We start from the raw sequence: 15,000 nt of genomic DNA, 5'->3' as shown, positions 1-15,000 counted from the left end.
CTGTAACAGCGAGGCCGGTATTGACTGCCGCCTCGCGCACACTGGTACAGGGGGGCTGCTTTTTTTTTTTTTTTTTTTTCGCCGCCCCGGCTGACGTGGTTGCGGACTTTGCCGCGCGCAGGCGCGCGACAGACTTCTACCGGACTGCATACAATTTCAGCAACAACAATCCCGTGGCTTCAGTTGTAGTCCCCGCGTGGCTTAAGCGCCGAGCATTTTTACTCGCTACCTGGCTTAAGCGCCGAGCATTTTTTCGCGCTACCTGGCTTAAGCGCCGAGCATTTTCAGCCTTAAGCGCGGGCGTTCGGCGCTCTCCGTGGCCGCCCCGGCTGACGTGGTTGCGGACTTTGCCGCGCGCCGGCGCCGACAGACCTCCACCGGAATGCATACAATTTCAGCAACAATCCCGTGGCTTCAGTTTTTAGTCCCCGCGTGGCTTAAGCGCCGAGCATTTTTTCTCGCTACCTGGCGTAAGCGCCGAGCATTTTCAGGCTTAAGCGCGGGCGTTCGGCGCTCTCCGTGGCCGCCCCGGCTGACGTGGTTGCGGACTTTGCCGCGCGCAGCTTGAGCGGCGAGCATTTTCAGTCGCCATATGTGGCTTAAGCGCGGGCGGGGTGTGGCCGCCCCGGCTGACGTGGTAGCGGACTTGGCGTATTGTTGCCCGTTGTTTCACAGGAAACGGGCACCGCGAATTTCATGCTTTCTTTCCAGCTTGGAACGTTTGGCTTTGTGTGCGGGTGCTGCATTTAAGGAGCTGTGTATAACTTTATAGAGCGTCTCAAGAAAAACAATTTGTTTGAAGCTTCACACGTGAGAGGAGCGGCTTCTGAGTACGAGGCGGTTTTCCTTTTTTTTTTTCTGCCGATAATTGTACTCATCTGCCACGTCTCTCACCACGATATGATATTTTTTTGGGGGGTTTCTCCTTTGATCCTCAAGTGAACGGACTGTCCAGTACTGATGCCATTTACAAAAATCCAAAACAGCAGAGGCCCGCACCTGCTCAATCAACGCCAACTCAATTTAAGGAAGGGCTGTTCAAAAGCTGATCGAAACCATCCAGTTTGGGAAAACCTATTTTATGCAGTAGTTTTTATTATTATTATTTTTTTTTTTTTTATTGTGAGAGACGTGAAATCGACACCACGAAATGAACGTCCCTTTGTTACCCTTTTGTTACCGCGGCTTCGAAACCGTGCGTAATACCAATTTAATTGTGTCCTGGTTGGCCGTTTGTCAGCACTTTGTGTTCTTCTAGAAAATCAACTACTAGTTTATAAATTACGTGCGCGAAATTTTCCTCCGTGTGCACCACCAAAATACTTAAAGAAGAGAGAATGCGTCCGGGGCCTTGGGATTTCGAAAATGACGTGCTCTGAAATTTTCACATCCGCCATTGGAAAGATAATTATTATCCGTCGTAAAAAAAAAAAAAAAGAAAAAAAAAAAGAAAGAAATCACATTTGAAATTATCATTGAAAGTGGCCACGTTTTTCGGGGCATGTCTTGATGAAATAATCTCAGTTCAGTTCAGCATGATTGGATTTCATCTTTTCCAGTATTCTCAGTACTCTCGTTGTAGTACCAATTGCCGGCAGATTTTTTTTTTTAGTTGTTTAGAGTTATACATTCCTGAACGATGTTTTTCTTTTCCTCAAAGCTAGCCATAGAACCAGCGCTTTCTATAAAATCATGACAATAAGAATCCAGCATATCGGTTCATCTTCGGCGCGATTAAAGTTCGGGAACTGGCGATTTTTTATTGCCGTGATCAAGAAGGTTAACACCAGATAAGGCGTGATATTTCAGCATACCAGTCGCGATATCTAATCGAATCTAAGATTGAAATGGCGTTCTGAATTCTTTCGGTTCCAGATAGAAAGAAACAGAAAAAAAAAAAAAAAAGAAAGGATGTGATTGATTGCCATTCAAATCTGAAGACCGCGTGGAGAAAGTGTTCCGGTTTACATTCGGCAAATCAAAATGAACGGCTAAAATTAATCTATCGTCTGGTTTCATGCGCGAGATCACGTAAAAGGCAGCCATTCTTCTTAACATGGTTTCTCTCTTTTGCTCTCTCATTCGCGCACGGAAATTTCTTCGTACGGGAATTTTATGAAGCGAAGGCGGCTGCAGACCATTTTCTTTGTTTAGTTCATGTTCGTAGGCGCAAATTACAAACCTAACACTTGGAGCAACATTTCCACTACTCTAGAGGGGCATGAACTGTAGACAGTGCACGCTTTCTCATTTATCCAATCGCTCGCAAACACATTGCATTGCTAGTCTACAGTGGCAATACAAAGTGACGTTTCACCATGCACGTCGAAGTTCATTACCAGTACCGCGCCAGCATCGACCGGCCGGCGAAGCGACGAGCTCAGCAGCGCATGCGCAAGGCCCGACACCACCCCAACCGAGCTTCCCTGCTTATCGGAGAGAACAAGTGCGCGTGAACACGGGCGCGTCTGAGTATCTGGATTTAAAAAAAAAAAAAGAAAACAAAGAAAGCGTTTCCGAGATATTGACAAAGACAAGTGGTCGCGGTCGCTCTGAATCTTATCGTATTATAGAAAACGTGGGAAGGCGGCGCTTCCTCGAGGGTCAGAAAGTACAATCGTCGAACTAGGTGGCAAGTGGAGTACATCCTTTTTCTTGGAACGGTTTGCAATTGACTGCTTGAATGTGCCGACCACGCGTCGCGGGTCGCGTATAGAGCCAACCGTTGGCAAGCACGCGTCTAGCGTAGCAGCAGAACCGATCGCGGTTGCGATAACCCATCGTTGGCAGCGAAAAAGAAAAACACCCACACGCAGTTTGTAGCAATAACCGTACAAATCAATGTGGTTTTAAATATAGCTTCACTGGTCACCCAAGAAGGGCACCGAAACTTTCTCATGACGCACACCGCTGTAGTCCACAAAGAACAAAGCGCACAAAATAGATATGATACAGCCGCACCGCATTATTTCGTGTTTTCAGCATTTCATTACTTTCGTGTGCATGCGCGCTAGGGCCACGCAGGCCAGGAGTAAAAGGCACGAAAAGAAAAAAAAAAAAAAAAATGATACGCAATCCTAAGCTTTGACTTGACTGCTGTGGCACTCGCATTTGTGTTCTTTACCTTAGGCGAACGCAATGCGCAAACTGAACTGGAATTTCCAATAATGGAAATTCCTGTTTGGCTCATATTTGCGTTTTTCGCCCGAGCAAGCGCTTCACTGCACTACGCTTTGCCCCTTCAACGTGGCTACACTGCCCGGCAGGCGTGTTCTGCGTAGGGCCGAACCTGCAGGCAAAAAGCATGGGCGCCGCCATCTTGTTGAGAGCGGCGCCAGGGACACAATCGCGCCTAGCTCATTGAGTTTTCCCCCAAAACTGAAAAAAATTTGACTTCATTAAACGAGAAAGATGCCACGAGTGCCCCAACAAAAAGCTTTGAGGATTACCGAAGGGTAACTGAGGGCGACGCAACGGGCTCTGGAAAGAAGGATGATGGGTGTGGCGTCACGGGGGGATCGGAATAGAGCAGATTGGGGTGTGCGAGAAGAAACGCTCGTTAATGACACCAAAGTTTAAACCAGGAAAAACAAATGGGCATGCGCAGGGCATGCAATCTGGGGGGAAGATAACCGGTGGCCATTAAGGGTTACAGACTGAATTCCAAGAGGAGGGAAGCGTAGCAGGGGGTGGCAGAAAGTTAGGAGGGCAGATTAGATTAGGGACTACATGGCGACAATCGGCACCTGACCGGGGTACTTGGAGGATCATGGCAGATGCCTTTGCCCTGCAGTGGGCGTAGCCAGGATGATGATGATGATGATGTTCATGATGAAAAGGTAGCAACAGGTCTTCGTAACATACAGGTTAGAAAGATGAGGCACCTTTTAACCCTTGAATATATTTCGCCACATTTGGGCATACGACAAGTTTGTTTTCGAGGCGCTCGGTCCCACTGCTGCGAAAATGTGTACACAAAGGCTGCACAGTAGTTGCCAGAAATCGGGCACTCTATTTTTCTTTCATAGGGAATCTTTCTTCCACTTGGGCAGCGGATTTCGGCGGCAGGGCGAGCTTGCGTGGCCGCGGTGGTTTACGGATCCAAGCGATAGTGAACTCCAAAATCCAGTGTTGGCTTTGAGTGGGATTCATATTGATTGCGAACCCCACGGCTAATCCTACCCCCCATCCCCCCAAGTGGCTCTTTACAGGAGACAATCATTCAGAGACATCGGACAAATAGGAATTCTGGTTCTTTCTTTTGCTTTCATTAATTTTTCTCGAAGCCCATAACTAGAAATTTGCTGGAGCGGCTGTCCCATTTGCGACGCAACAAGTGCGACGCTACACACAGATGGAGTGGCAGTTTAATTACTCTCGTGGTCCGCGAACCGGCATCGTTGCGTGTAGTATAGGAATGGTGCGTGTCAAGTCACTGCTCGCGTTGAGCTTGTGCTCTTCATTTTGATTGAATGAAGTCTCACCTAAGTGAGCGGGGCCGATCCCGGAGGTAGTGCAATACCGGGCCGACCTGCGGCGGAGGTGAAGCAGGCTTCAAGCACTCCGCCAACTTCCAAAAATAGGTTTAATATCGTGGGTCCATATAGAACCCGTATCAGATATTAAGCTGATAAGAACAGAGTTTTTTATTTATGCTAGTTACAAATACATCAAAAATATGTTACAAAACCAAGGAAAAAACGGATAAAAGGTGTATAATCTAAAAACGTAAACAAATGACTAAAAAAACTAGTTAGTGGTGTTAGTGATAAAAGGCTAAAACTGTAGAGGTGTAAAATACATGGCAAAACGCTTCTCTAAAACATAAAAGATCATTAAGACGTGCCTACATGGGCTTTAAAAATCTTCGTAGAGGCGCTAATCGTGTCGCTGATGCACAGGCGTTTTAGTGTGCGTAGGTATTGCCTACTGCACTTGATCTACACTACACTACACTTTGATCTTAGCCAAAAGGCCGAGAAGCGATGTCCTTCACTTCACTTCATTGTACTACTGCCTTGTGGGCGCCCTGCCGACATGGGTAACCTCAGCAACAGCGTGGGCAATATTATAAAATTCAGCCTGTGTACAGACTCAACGCTCCCTATCTCACGGATGAACTCGCAACGCCTCAGTCTTTCGCTGTTAACGAAACGCTGTCGCGTAGAAACGAGACCCGAGTGCAAGCTTGCTTGTAACGCGAAACCAACCAAGGCAACCTCGTAGAAAACGGAACAGGCGAGCGGAAAAAAACGCGCCAGGGGAATGCTTACTTCCGTCTGAATGCGACCGCTCAAGGTGACCTTCCTTGAGGGCTTCGTTTCAAGCCCGTGTGCAATTGTAATATACTACGCGCATTTCCTTCATTTCTTTTTATTTACCGCAAGGCCCACTGAAAATTTTGATACGGCACAGGCCGGGACGGATCGCAACGTGTCGAATCGACCGGTAGAATTAGGTAGCATGCCCCATGTACGAAGACGAGCAACATAGAAGTGAATGACAAAATAAATATAGAAAACGCTGCACACTCCTTCCCACCGGAAACATAGAGGGGAGAAAGATCGCCATCTGAAACACAGGCATTGTAAAAAAAAAAAAAAAAGTGCTACCTCATCATCTTTACCATTACCGTGTGTGTGTATGTATATATGCATGTGTGTGTGTGTGTGTGTGTGTGTGTGTTTGTGTATTTATATATATATATATATATATATACGCACACATGCTAGCATAGCTTAAACGCAGCTGGAAAGCTCAGCCTTGCACAAGAACCACCCCCTGTCGCAAACCCCTTTGAAACATTCAAATGGGAAACACGAGTACAGCGAGGTCGTTCGAACCTGGCGCCAAAACGCATTAGCGCCATCTGTGTACGGAACTAGGAAAACCTGCGGACTTTGCAATACAGAAAGAAAGGTAGATGGCGCGAGCTAACGCTCCATTGCATACTAAGAACGAGAGTTAGTGAATAATGGCAGAAACGTCTTGGGAAGAGAAAAAAAAAAAAAAAAAACGCGCAACAGTTGTTGGCTTGTGCAAGCACTCTATGTTACAGCGATTAAAGAGCATAGCATCTTCTACAACAGCAGCTACAAAAAGAAGAAGAACGTGAGAGAGGGAGAGACACAGGCGTGTTTCTTTGGAATGCAGAGCATGCAGCACATACTATAAAGTGCCAAAGAGACGGGGAAAGCAGATGGCGCGAAGGTGTATGTCCTCAAAGCTTGAAAGCAATTTCTAAATTACAACATGTACCGAAGTCCACCTACTCTCATCAGGTTGCTCCCGCCTCCAGTTGCGTTTAAAGTGAAATTACAGTCGCCTCAAAGGCAGACAGAGAGAGAGTGAAAATAGGTACACTTGCTTCGCGCAGCTGCAGCCGTTCAAATTTTACAGCAAGAGCACTCCCGAAAGCACAAAGTCCGCTGCCGCCTGGGCGCAATGCGCTCGCTTCAGTAAATTGCCGTGCTGGCCTCGGCAACCAAGAGGTGTAGTGCGGCAGACTGCTGCATTGTAGCACACCGGAAACCGTGCAGACGTAAGCGATCGCCTCGACATCGCTGCGAGCGCTCGAAGAGACAAAGTCCGAAACCACGTGTGCCGGGGCGGTGCGAGCGCGACGCCTTTGACGCAACTTTTGCGTACAAGCCGCCGCACCGCCACGACGGAATCGCTGGCATCCCGCACGCAGCTGCATTGTGTCACGCCGGCAATCGTTGAAACACCACGCAGTCGTCGGCGTCGGCCCCGACATGGTTGCGAGCGCTGGAAGAGACAAAGTCCGAAACCGCGTGTGCCGGGGCGGCGCGAGCGCGACGCCTTTGACGCAACTTTTGCGTACAAGCCGCCGCACGGCCACGACGGAGCCGGTGTCACCCTGCAGAGGGCTGCACTATAGCACGCCGGGAACCGGCAAAGAACCGCGCAGACGTCGTCGTTGGCCGCGGCGTTGCCGCGAGCACGCGAAGAGACAAAGTCCGAAACGACGTCAGCCGGGGCGTCGAGCACGCCGCCCGCACTGTTCGCACGCGTGCTCGGAAATGGCGAAGGGGCCGCGCTAGCGTGCCTTGAATCGGTGAGCGGCGGTACCGCGGCGATCGCCAGAGCTCGAATCCGCCCTGCAAAAGCCAAATATTGGCGCTCGGCTCGGCGCAGTACGCCGCCGCGTCGCACGAGTACGGCCCCATGGAGGTCTGGGCACTTATCGCTGCTACTGTAAGGGGCCGTACGGCCCCGGCCGACATTGTACCGTAGTGCGATTTTCGGCTTGCGCGTGCTCGTGGCGTAGTCCGCGCACCGTTCCGACGTCGACAATCGTGCCCACGACTACGCGAGCGCTGGAAGAGACAAAGTCCGAAACCGCGTGTGCCGGGGCGGCGCGAGCGCGACGCCTTTGACGCAACTTTTGCGTACAAGCCGCCGCACGGACACGACGGAATCGCTGGCATCCCGCACGCAGCTGCATTGTGTCACGCCGGCAATCGTTGAAACACCACGCAGTCGTCGGCGTCGGCCCCGACATGGTTGCGAGCGCTGGAAGAGACAAAGTCCGAAACCGCGTGTGCCGGGGCGGCGCGAGCGCGACGCCTTTGACGCAACTTTTGCGTACAAGCCGCCGCACGGCCACGACGGAGCCGGTGTCACCCTGCAGAGGGCTGCACTATAGCACGCCGGGAACCGGCAAAGAACCGCGCAGACGTCGTCGTTGGCCGCGGCGTTGCCGCGAGCACGCGAAGAGACAAAGTCCGAAACGACGTCAGCCGGGGCGTCGAGCACGCCGCCCGCACTGTTCGCACGCGTGCTCGGAAATGGCGAAGGGGCCGCGCTAGCGTGCCTTGAATCGGTGAGCGGCGGTACCGCGGCGATCGCCAGAGCTCGAATCCGCCCTGCAAAAGCCAAATATTGGCGCTCGGCTCGGCGCAGTACGCGGCCGCGTCGCACGAGTACGGCCCCATGGAGGTCTGGGCACTTATCGCTGCTACTGTAAGGGGCCGTACGGCCCCGGCCGACATTGTACCGTAGTGCGATTTTCGGCTTGCGCGTGCTCGTGGCGTAGTCCGCGCACCGTTCCGACGTCGACAATCGTGCCCACGACTACGCGAGCGCTGGAAGAGACAAAGTCCGAAACCGCGTGTGCCGGGGCGGCGCGAGCGCGACGCCTTTGACGCAACTTTTGCGTACAAGCCGCCGCACGGCCACGACGGAGCCGGTGTCACCCTGCAGAGGGCTGCACTATAGCACGCCGGGAACCGGCAAAGAACCGCGCAGACGTCGTCGTTGGCCGCGGCGTTGCCGCGAGCACGCGAAGAGACAAAGTCCGAAACGACGTCAGCCGGGGCGTCGAGCACGCCGCCCGCACTGTTCGCACGCGTGCTCGGAAATGGCGAAGGGGCCGCGCTAGCGTGCCTTGAATCGGTGAGCGGCGGTACCGCGGCAATCGCCAGAGCTCGAATCCGCCCTGCAAAAGCCAAATATTGGCGCTCGGCTCGGCGCAGTACGCCGCCGCGTCGCACGAGTACGGCCCCATGGAGGTCTGGGCACTTATCGCTGCTACTGTAAGGGGCCGTAGGGCCCCGGCCGACATTGTACCGTAGTGCGATTTTCGTCTTGCGCGTGCTCGTGGCGGTGTCCGCGCACCGTTCCGAAGTCGACAATCGTGCCCACGACTACGCGAGCGCTGGAAGAGACAAAGTCCGAAACCGCGTGTGCCGGGGCGGCGCGAGCGCGACGCCTTTGACGCAACTTTTGCGTACAAGCCGCCGCACGGCCACGACGGAGCCGGTGTCACCCTGCAGAGGGCTGCACTATAGCACGCCGGGAACCGGCAAAGAACCGCGCAGACGTCGTCGTTGGCCGCGGCGTTGCCGCGAGCACGCGAAGAGACAAAGTCCGAAACGACGTCAGCCGGGGCGTCGAGCACGCCGCCCGCACTGTTCGCACGCGTGCTCGGAAATGGCGAAGGGGCCGCGCTAGCGTGCCTTGAATCGGTGAGCGGCGGTACCGCGGCAATCGCCAGAGCTCGAATCCGCCCTGCAAAAGCCAAATATTGGCGCTCGGCTCGGCGCAGTACGCCGCCGCGTCGCACGAGTACGGCCCCATGGAGGTCTGGGCACTTATCGCTGCTACTGTAAGGGGCCGTAGGGCCCCGGCCGACATTGTACCGTAGTGCGATTTTCGTCTTGCGCGTGCTCGTGGCGGTGTCCGCGCACCGTTCCGAAGTCGACAATCGTGCCCACGACTACGCGAGCGCTGGAAGAGACAAAGTCCGAAACCGCGTGTGCCGGGGCGGCGCGAGCGCGACGCCTTTGACGCAACTTTTGCGTACAAGCCGCCGCACGGCCACGACGGAGCCGGTGTCACCCTGCAGAGGGCTGCACTATAGCACGCCGGGAACCGGCAAAGAACCGCGCAGACGTCGTCGTTGGCCGCGGCGTTGCCGCGAGCACGCGAAGAGACAAAGTCCGAAACGACGTCAGCCGGGGCGTCGAGCACGCCGCCCGCACTGTTCGCACTCGTGCTCGGAAATGGCGAAGGGGCCGTGCTAGCGTGCCTCGAATCGATCGGCCGGGGGCCCCGTAGGGCGACAGAAAGGCAATTGTGCAGGAAACCGTACTGGCCATTAGCGAGAAATTGCCGTTCGCGCATTCGGTAGACGCGCTGCGCTTTCACGACTTCGGCATTGTGCTGCCGACGTAAGCTTTCAATCTTGCTCGCGGCGTTACGAGGCGGCACGATTTTCGCCAAACGCTCGTCGAAAGTGGCACGAGTACGGCCCCATGGAGGTCTGGGTACTTATCGCTGCTATTATATGGGGGTCCCAGAGAGCAGTCGCCCCCAAAGCGACCTGGGTGTTTGATATGCGGCGGGCTTCGTGCCCGTCAAGCGTGTCCCCGGTATCGCTCCCGTGGATCCCACAGCTGACGTCTGCAGCCTCATCCGCTTGATGCGTTAGGGGCTGGTTGTCGGACGACGCTTTTTCCACGATATCGAAGTGTGTTCCGCATCGTCCTCGGACGAATCAAATACGAAAGCGCCGAAGGCGCGGGCGTGACCCGTCGCCTAGCGGCTTTGCCGTCTCGGCTACGTTGCAAGTGTCGGTCGGTCCACCAGTGCTGCGGGCTCGAGAGAAACCGCAAGCCGCGATCGAGTCGACACAACCGGTCTATCGAGAATGTTGCGTGCTTCTTGCCGCGTGGCGATACCCGGCCCTGCGGGGAGGGCGCCGTAGCGAGCTCGAACGCCGTCGTCTCGGACTGTGCAAAGTGCTACCCTTTGCGAGAACGAAGCGTGTTGGGGCGCCTGAAGGTGGCCTCGGCATCGCAAAAACGGCGTCCGGCCTGCTTGAAAGGCTGGACGCGCAGTTGAACGATTACCTGGTTGATCCTGCCAGTAATCATATGCTTGTCTCAAAGATTAAGCCATGCATGTCTAAGTACATGCCGAAATAAGGCGAAACCGCGAATGGCTCATTAAATCAGTTATGGTTCCTTAGATCGTTTCTTCCTACTTGGATAACTGTGGCAATTCTAGAGCTAATACATGCAGTGAGCCTGAAGCCCTTTGGGCGACGGGTGCTTTTATTAGACCAAGATCGATCGGGTTTCGGCCCGTATTGTGTGGTGACTCTGGATAACTTTGTGCTGATCGCATGGCCACGAGCCGGCGACGTTTCTTTCAAGTGTCTGCCTTATCAACTTTCGATGGTAGGTTACTTGCTTACCATGGTTGTTACGGGTAACGGAGAATCAGGGTTCGATTCCGGAGAGGGAGCCTGAGAAACGGCTACCACATCCAAGGAAGGCAGCAGGCGCGCAAATTACCCACTCCCGGCACGGGGAGGTAGTGACGAAAAATAACAATACGGGACTCTTTTGAGGCCCCGTAATTGAAATGAGTACACTCTAAATCCTTTAACGAGGATCAATTGGAGGGCAAGTCTGGTGCCAGCAGCCGCGGTAATTCCAGCTCCAATAGCGTATACTAAAGCTGCTGCGGTTAAAAAGCTCGTAGTTGGATCTCAGTTCCAGACGAGTAGTGCATCTACCCGATGCGACGGCTCGGACTGAACATCATGCCGGTCCTTTCTTGGTGCACTTCATTGTGTGCCTCGAGAAGGCCGGTGCTTTTACTTTGAAAAAATTAGAGTGCTCAACGCAGGCGAGTCGCCTGAATAAACTTGCATGGAATAATAGAACAAGACCTCGTTTCTGTTCTGTTGGTTTTTGGAATACGAGGTAATGATTAAGAGGGACAGACGGGGGCATTCGTATTGCGGCGCTAGAGGTGAAATTCTTGGACCGTCGCAAGACGAACTACTGCGAAAGCATTTGCCAAGAATGTTTTCTTTGATCAAGAACGAAAGTCAGAGGTTCGAAGGCGATCAGATACCGCCCTAGTTCTGACCATAAACGATGCCAACCAGCGATCCGCCTGAGTTACTCAAATGACTCGGCGGGCAGCTTCCGGGAAACCAAAGTGTTTGGGTTCCGGGGGAAGTATGGTTGCAAAGCTGAAACTTAAAGGAATTGACGGAAGGGCACCACCAGGAGTGGAGCCTGCGGCTTAATTTGACTCAACACGGGAAAACTTACCCGGCCCGGACACTGGGAGGATTGACAGATTGAGAGCTCTTTCTTGATTCGGTGGATGGTGGTGCATGGCCGTTCTTAGTTGGTGGAGCGATTTGTCTGGTTAATTCCGATAACGAACGAGACTCTAGCCTATTAAATAGGTGCGGGGTTCCCAGCACCTTACAACCTTCTTAGAGGGACAAGCGGCTCCTAGCCGCACGAAACAGAGCAATAACAGGTCTGTGATGCCCTTAGATGTCCGGGGCCGCACGCGCGCTACACTGAAGGAAGCAGCGTGTCTTTATCCCTGTCTGAAAGGACTGGGTAACCCGTGGAACTTCTTTCGTGATTGGGATAGGGGCTTGCAATTGTTCCCCTTGAACGAGGAATTCCCAGTAAGCGCGAGTCATAAGCTCGCGTTGATTACGTCCCTGCCCTTTGTACACACCGCCCGTCGCTACTACCGATTGAATGATTTAGTGAGGTCTTCGGACCGATGTCCGGCGCGGCCTTTCGGTTGCGCCGGTCTGTTGGAAAGATGACCAAACTTGATCATTTAGAGGAAGTAAAAGTCGTAACAAGGTTTCCGTAGGTGAACCTGCGGAAGGATCATTACCGGATTGTGAAGGGTGGCGAGCGCCATTGTTTCTACCCCGTGTGGGTGAAGCAGCTCGCTGCGCCCGACGCTTTCCGCCGCTGGCCCCGCTTGGACGCGGGGACGGCTATACCCGAACATGCCGGGGACTGCCTGAATTTTGAGGGGCGCCCCGTGCCAAATTTGTTGCGCCCAGTGGACGCCGGCTGCAACCTTGGACGGTTGGCTTGGCCGCGCCCGCGGGTAGAAACGGCGTAACGCACACTGGGTGGGCTTTCTGTCCGCTTTGGCGCTCTTGCGCGGAATGGGAGTAAGACGACCCGACCTGCTGCTTTGCCCAGTACGAGGGGAACGGCGAAGCGTGCGGTCGGTCAAGGAACTGACGGTCGAGAGCTAATGCCGCTGCCGCTTAGTACACACACGGAACCGTGGTGCGAGCGCTCTCCCGTCCTCCGCGGCAAACGCTGCCGAGTCTGAAAAGGCTGGCGGCTGCCGGTCGCTTCCTGCGGCGAGTATGGAGTAACGACCCGACTTTGTTGCCACCCAAGTACTAAAGGAACGGTGTGGCGCTCGGTCGGTCATGGAACTGTCGGTATGAGGGTGCGGCTGCCAAGTACGGAAGGAACCGTGGCCTAAAGTGCTCTCCCGTCCTCCGCGGCAAATGCCACCGAGTCCGAAAGGGCCGGAGGCTGCCGGTCGGCTCCTGCTCGTGACGCGCGAGGTGTCGAGATCGCGGTTTAATGCGACGACGTCTGCAGGCTATTCGCCCGCCGCCGAGGGAAAGGCGGCGTTGCTGCGAAGTACCGAAGGAAACGCGGCTTTGCTACGTCGGAAGCGTTCTGCGGTTAGCGGACTTGTGCGCTTTGGGAAGGCGCCGCACGTCGAAAGAGGAAGTACGGACAGACGAGGGACTGTAGTCCCGGTTTCGAACGCACTTGCGGCCAGGCCCTTGCTGGCTTCGTCTTCCGCCTCAAGTAGACTTGTTGTGGCGCCGGCGCAGGGAGCCGTCCCTGGCACTGGCCGAGTGGTTTTGGAGAGCTGCGCGAGTACGCGCGCCGGGCTCTTGTCTTTCGTCTCAAGTAGGCTGTTGGATCAACAGCGGTTATGCTGCGGCGATCTGCCGATGCGAAAGTGTGTGTGTGTTTGAGGCCCTTCTATGAACCTACTGCTGACTGAAGCGAAGCACGTCGATGGGGGTGAAGCCCTGCCCGTGGCCGTGTAGCCGTTAAAGACTCCACAGCGGCTTAGCCCTAATCATGGCTCTGTCGCTCTTTGCAATTTTTAGTGGAGCGATGTGAACGTGCACACGAGACACACGGGTCCGGTGGATGGTTGGCAGGTAAAACCGGCTTCGAGTGCGCGCAAACGGCATAAGGTGCCTCGAGGGCAAGCGAGGAAGGCGTGGGCGCAAAACACACGCGCGAGTAGCAGGAGTGGAGTGCCATTAGGCTTTCAGCTGCTGAGACGCGGCCGCCGAAAGAGCGAGACTGGAGGAGCGCACGCCGAAAGGCGCTCTTCGAAACCACACACAGGGAGACGCCACGTGCCTAAAACCCTGGTTGTACTGTACTGAATTGAACAAACTATTTTTCACGACTCTAAGCGGTGGATCACTCGGTTCTCGGGTCGATGAAGAACGCAGCCAGCTGCGAGACTTGGTGTGAATTGCAGGACACACTGAGCACTGATTCTTTGAACGCACATTGCGGCCTTGGGTCTTCCCTTGGCTTCGTCTGTCTGAGGGTCGGATCACATATCAAGAGAGACTTCGGCGCACAGGGAACGTGCGTCCGTCGACTCGTTTTGACCGCGTCGGCATCATGGACAGTACGTTGAGCGCTAAAGCCACGCGCCAGCGGCCTCACGAGAGGGAGACGGTGGCAAACCGTTGTGCCAATTCTTCGAAAAGACGGAAACGAGGCAATACTACTGCAGCGTGACGAGTGCGCGCCTCTAGTAAGACCGCCGCAGGATGGAGTCGGATACCTGCAGGGAAAGAGCGGTCCAAGCACGAGGCGCGAACGTCTGTTGCCATGTAGCGCGCACGTTTGCGAGAGAGTCGGAAGCGCACGCTTGCGTGCACGGAAAACGTGGGAATGAAACGCCGGCCGATTCCCGCGCCGTGCGCAAAGCCAGCGCGATCGCAATTTGCGCTGTTTGCCTTCGAAGTACGTCGAGCTCCAGAGCTGGTCGCTCGTTCACGTCACCGCAGCTGTGTGGGCGCCCTTCCGGGCTTCGTCGCAGGAATGGGAATCGGCAGATTCTTGCGAGGAGCGGGGAGGAGAAGGGTGGCCCCCGAAAGCGGTTCGACGCGACAGCGCCGTCTGCGAGCGAGAAGAGTCACGGCACGGCGGAGAATTGCCGCGAAACGGAAAATGTCTCCTTCGAGAGCGTGGGTGCCCCGTTGGCGGAGCTGAAGCGTTCCGTCGTAGTCCGCCGTCGGTCCAAGTGCTTCGCAGTCTCTGTCCCCTAAAGACTGGGCCACTCCAGTTGGGGCAGGGGCGACGCTACACGAGACGATGCCTCCCGCCAGGTTTTAGTCGCCCCTGCGGTGCCCGCTGAAGCGGCGCGCTGCTAAGGCGATCTTTGCCTCGGTGGTGTTTGGGCTTCAGACACGGTCGCTTACCACGCAACTGCTCGTGCGCCGCACGCGCGCAGGCGGTTCACCGCCTGCCAGCCTCGTCTATAAGTAGCTCCGTGTTGGGCGAAGGACGTGGTAGGGCGTCGCACTCGGTTGGCGCTGGGTTTTCGAACGTGTCGAGTCCTTTTCGGCATACCGCTCGTATGACGCACGCGCGCAGGCGTTGTGCCGCCTGCCAGCCTCGTCCGTAA

The 15,000-nt window shown here is 54.7% G+C and overlaps 3 non-coding genes across 3 annotated transcripts; 2 read left to right on the top strand and 1 right to left on the bottom strand.

The window, feature by feature from the left end:
• Positions 1-4,488: 4,488 nt before the first annotated feature.
• Positions 4,489-4,680, bottom strand: LOC126523419 (U2 spliceosomal RNA). Its single transcript, XR_011891449.1, has one exon. It is a non-coding gene; the product is annotated as a U2 spliceosomal RNA (small nuclear RNA).
• Positions 4,681-10,373: 5,693 nt separating this feature from the next.
• On the top strand, positions 10,374-12,188 carry LOC140214513 (small subunit ribosomal RNA). Its single transcript, XR_011891450.1, has one exon. It is a non-coding gene; the product is annotated as a small subunit ribosomal RNA (ribosomal RNA).
• Positions 12,189-13,762: 1,574 nt separating this feature from the next.
• Positions 13,763-13,915, top strand: LOC140214517 (5.8S ribosomal RNA). Its single transcript, XR_011891454.1, has one exon. It is a non-coding gene; the product is annotated as a 5.8S ribosomal RNA (ribosomal RNA).
• The last annotated feature ends 1,085 nt before the right edge of the window (positions 13,916-15,000 follow it).

Source organism: Dermacentor andersoni, unplaced genomic scaffold (genome assembly GCF_023375885.2).
Source record: "Dermacentor andersoni unplaced genomic scaffold, qqDerAnde1_hic_scaffold ctg00000398.1, whole genome shotgun sequence".
NCBI lineage: Eukaryota > Metazoa > Arthropoda > Arachnida > Ixodida > Ixodidae > Dermacentor > Dermacentor andersoni.
The sequence above is the reverse complement of the archived record's forward strand: the minus strand, read 5'-3'. Positions and strand labels throughout refer to the sequence as shown.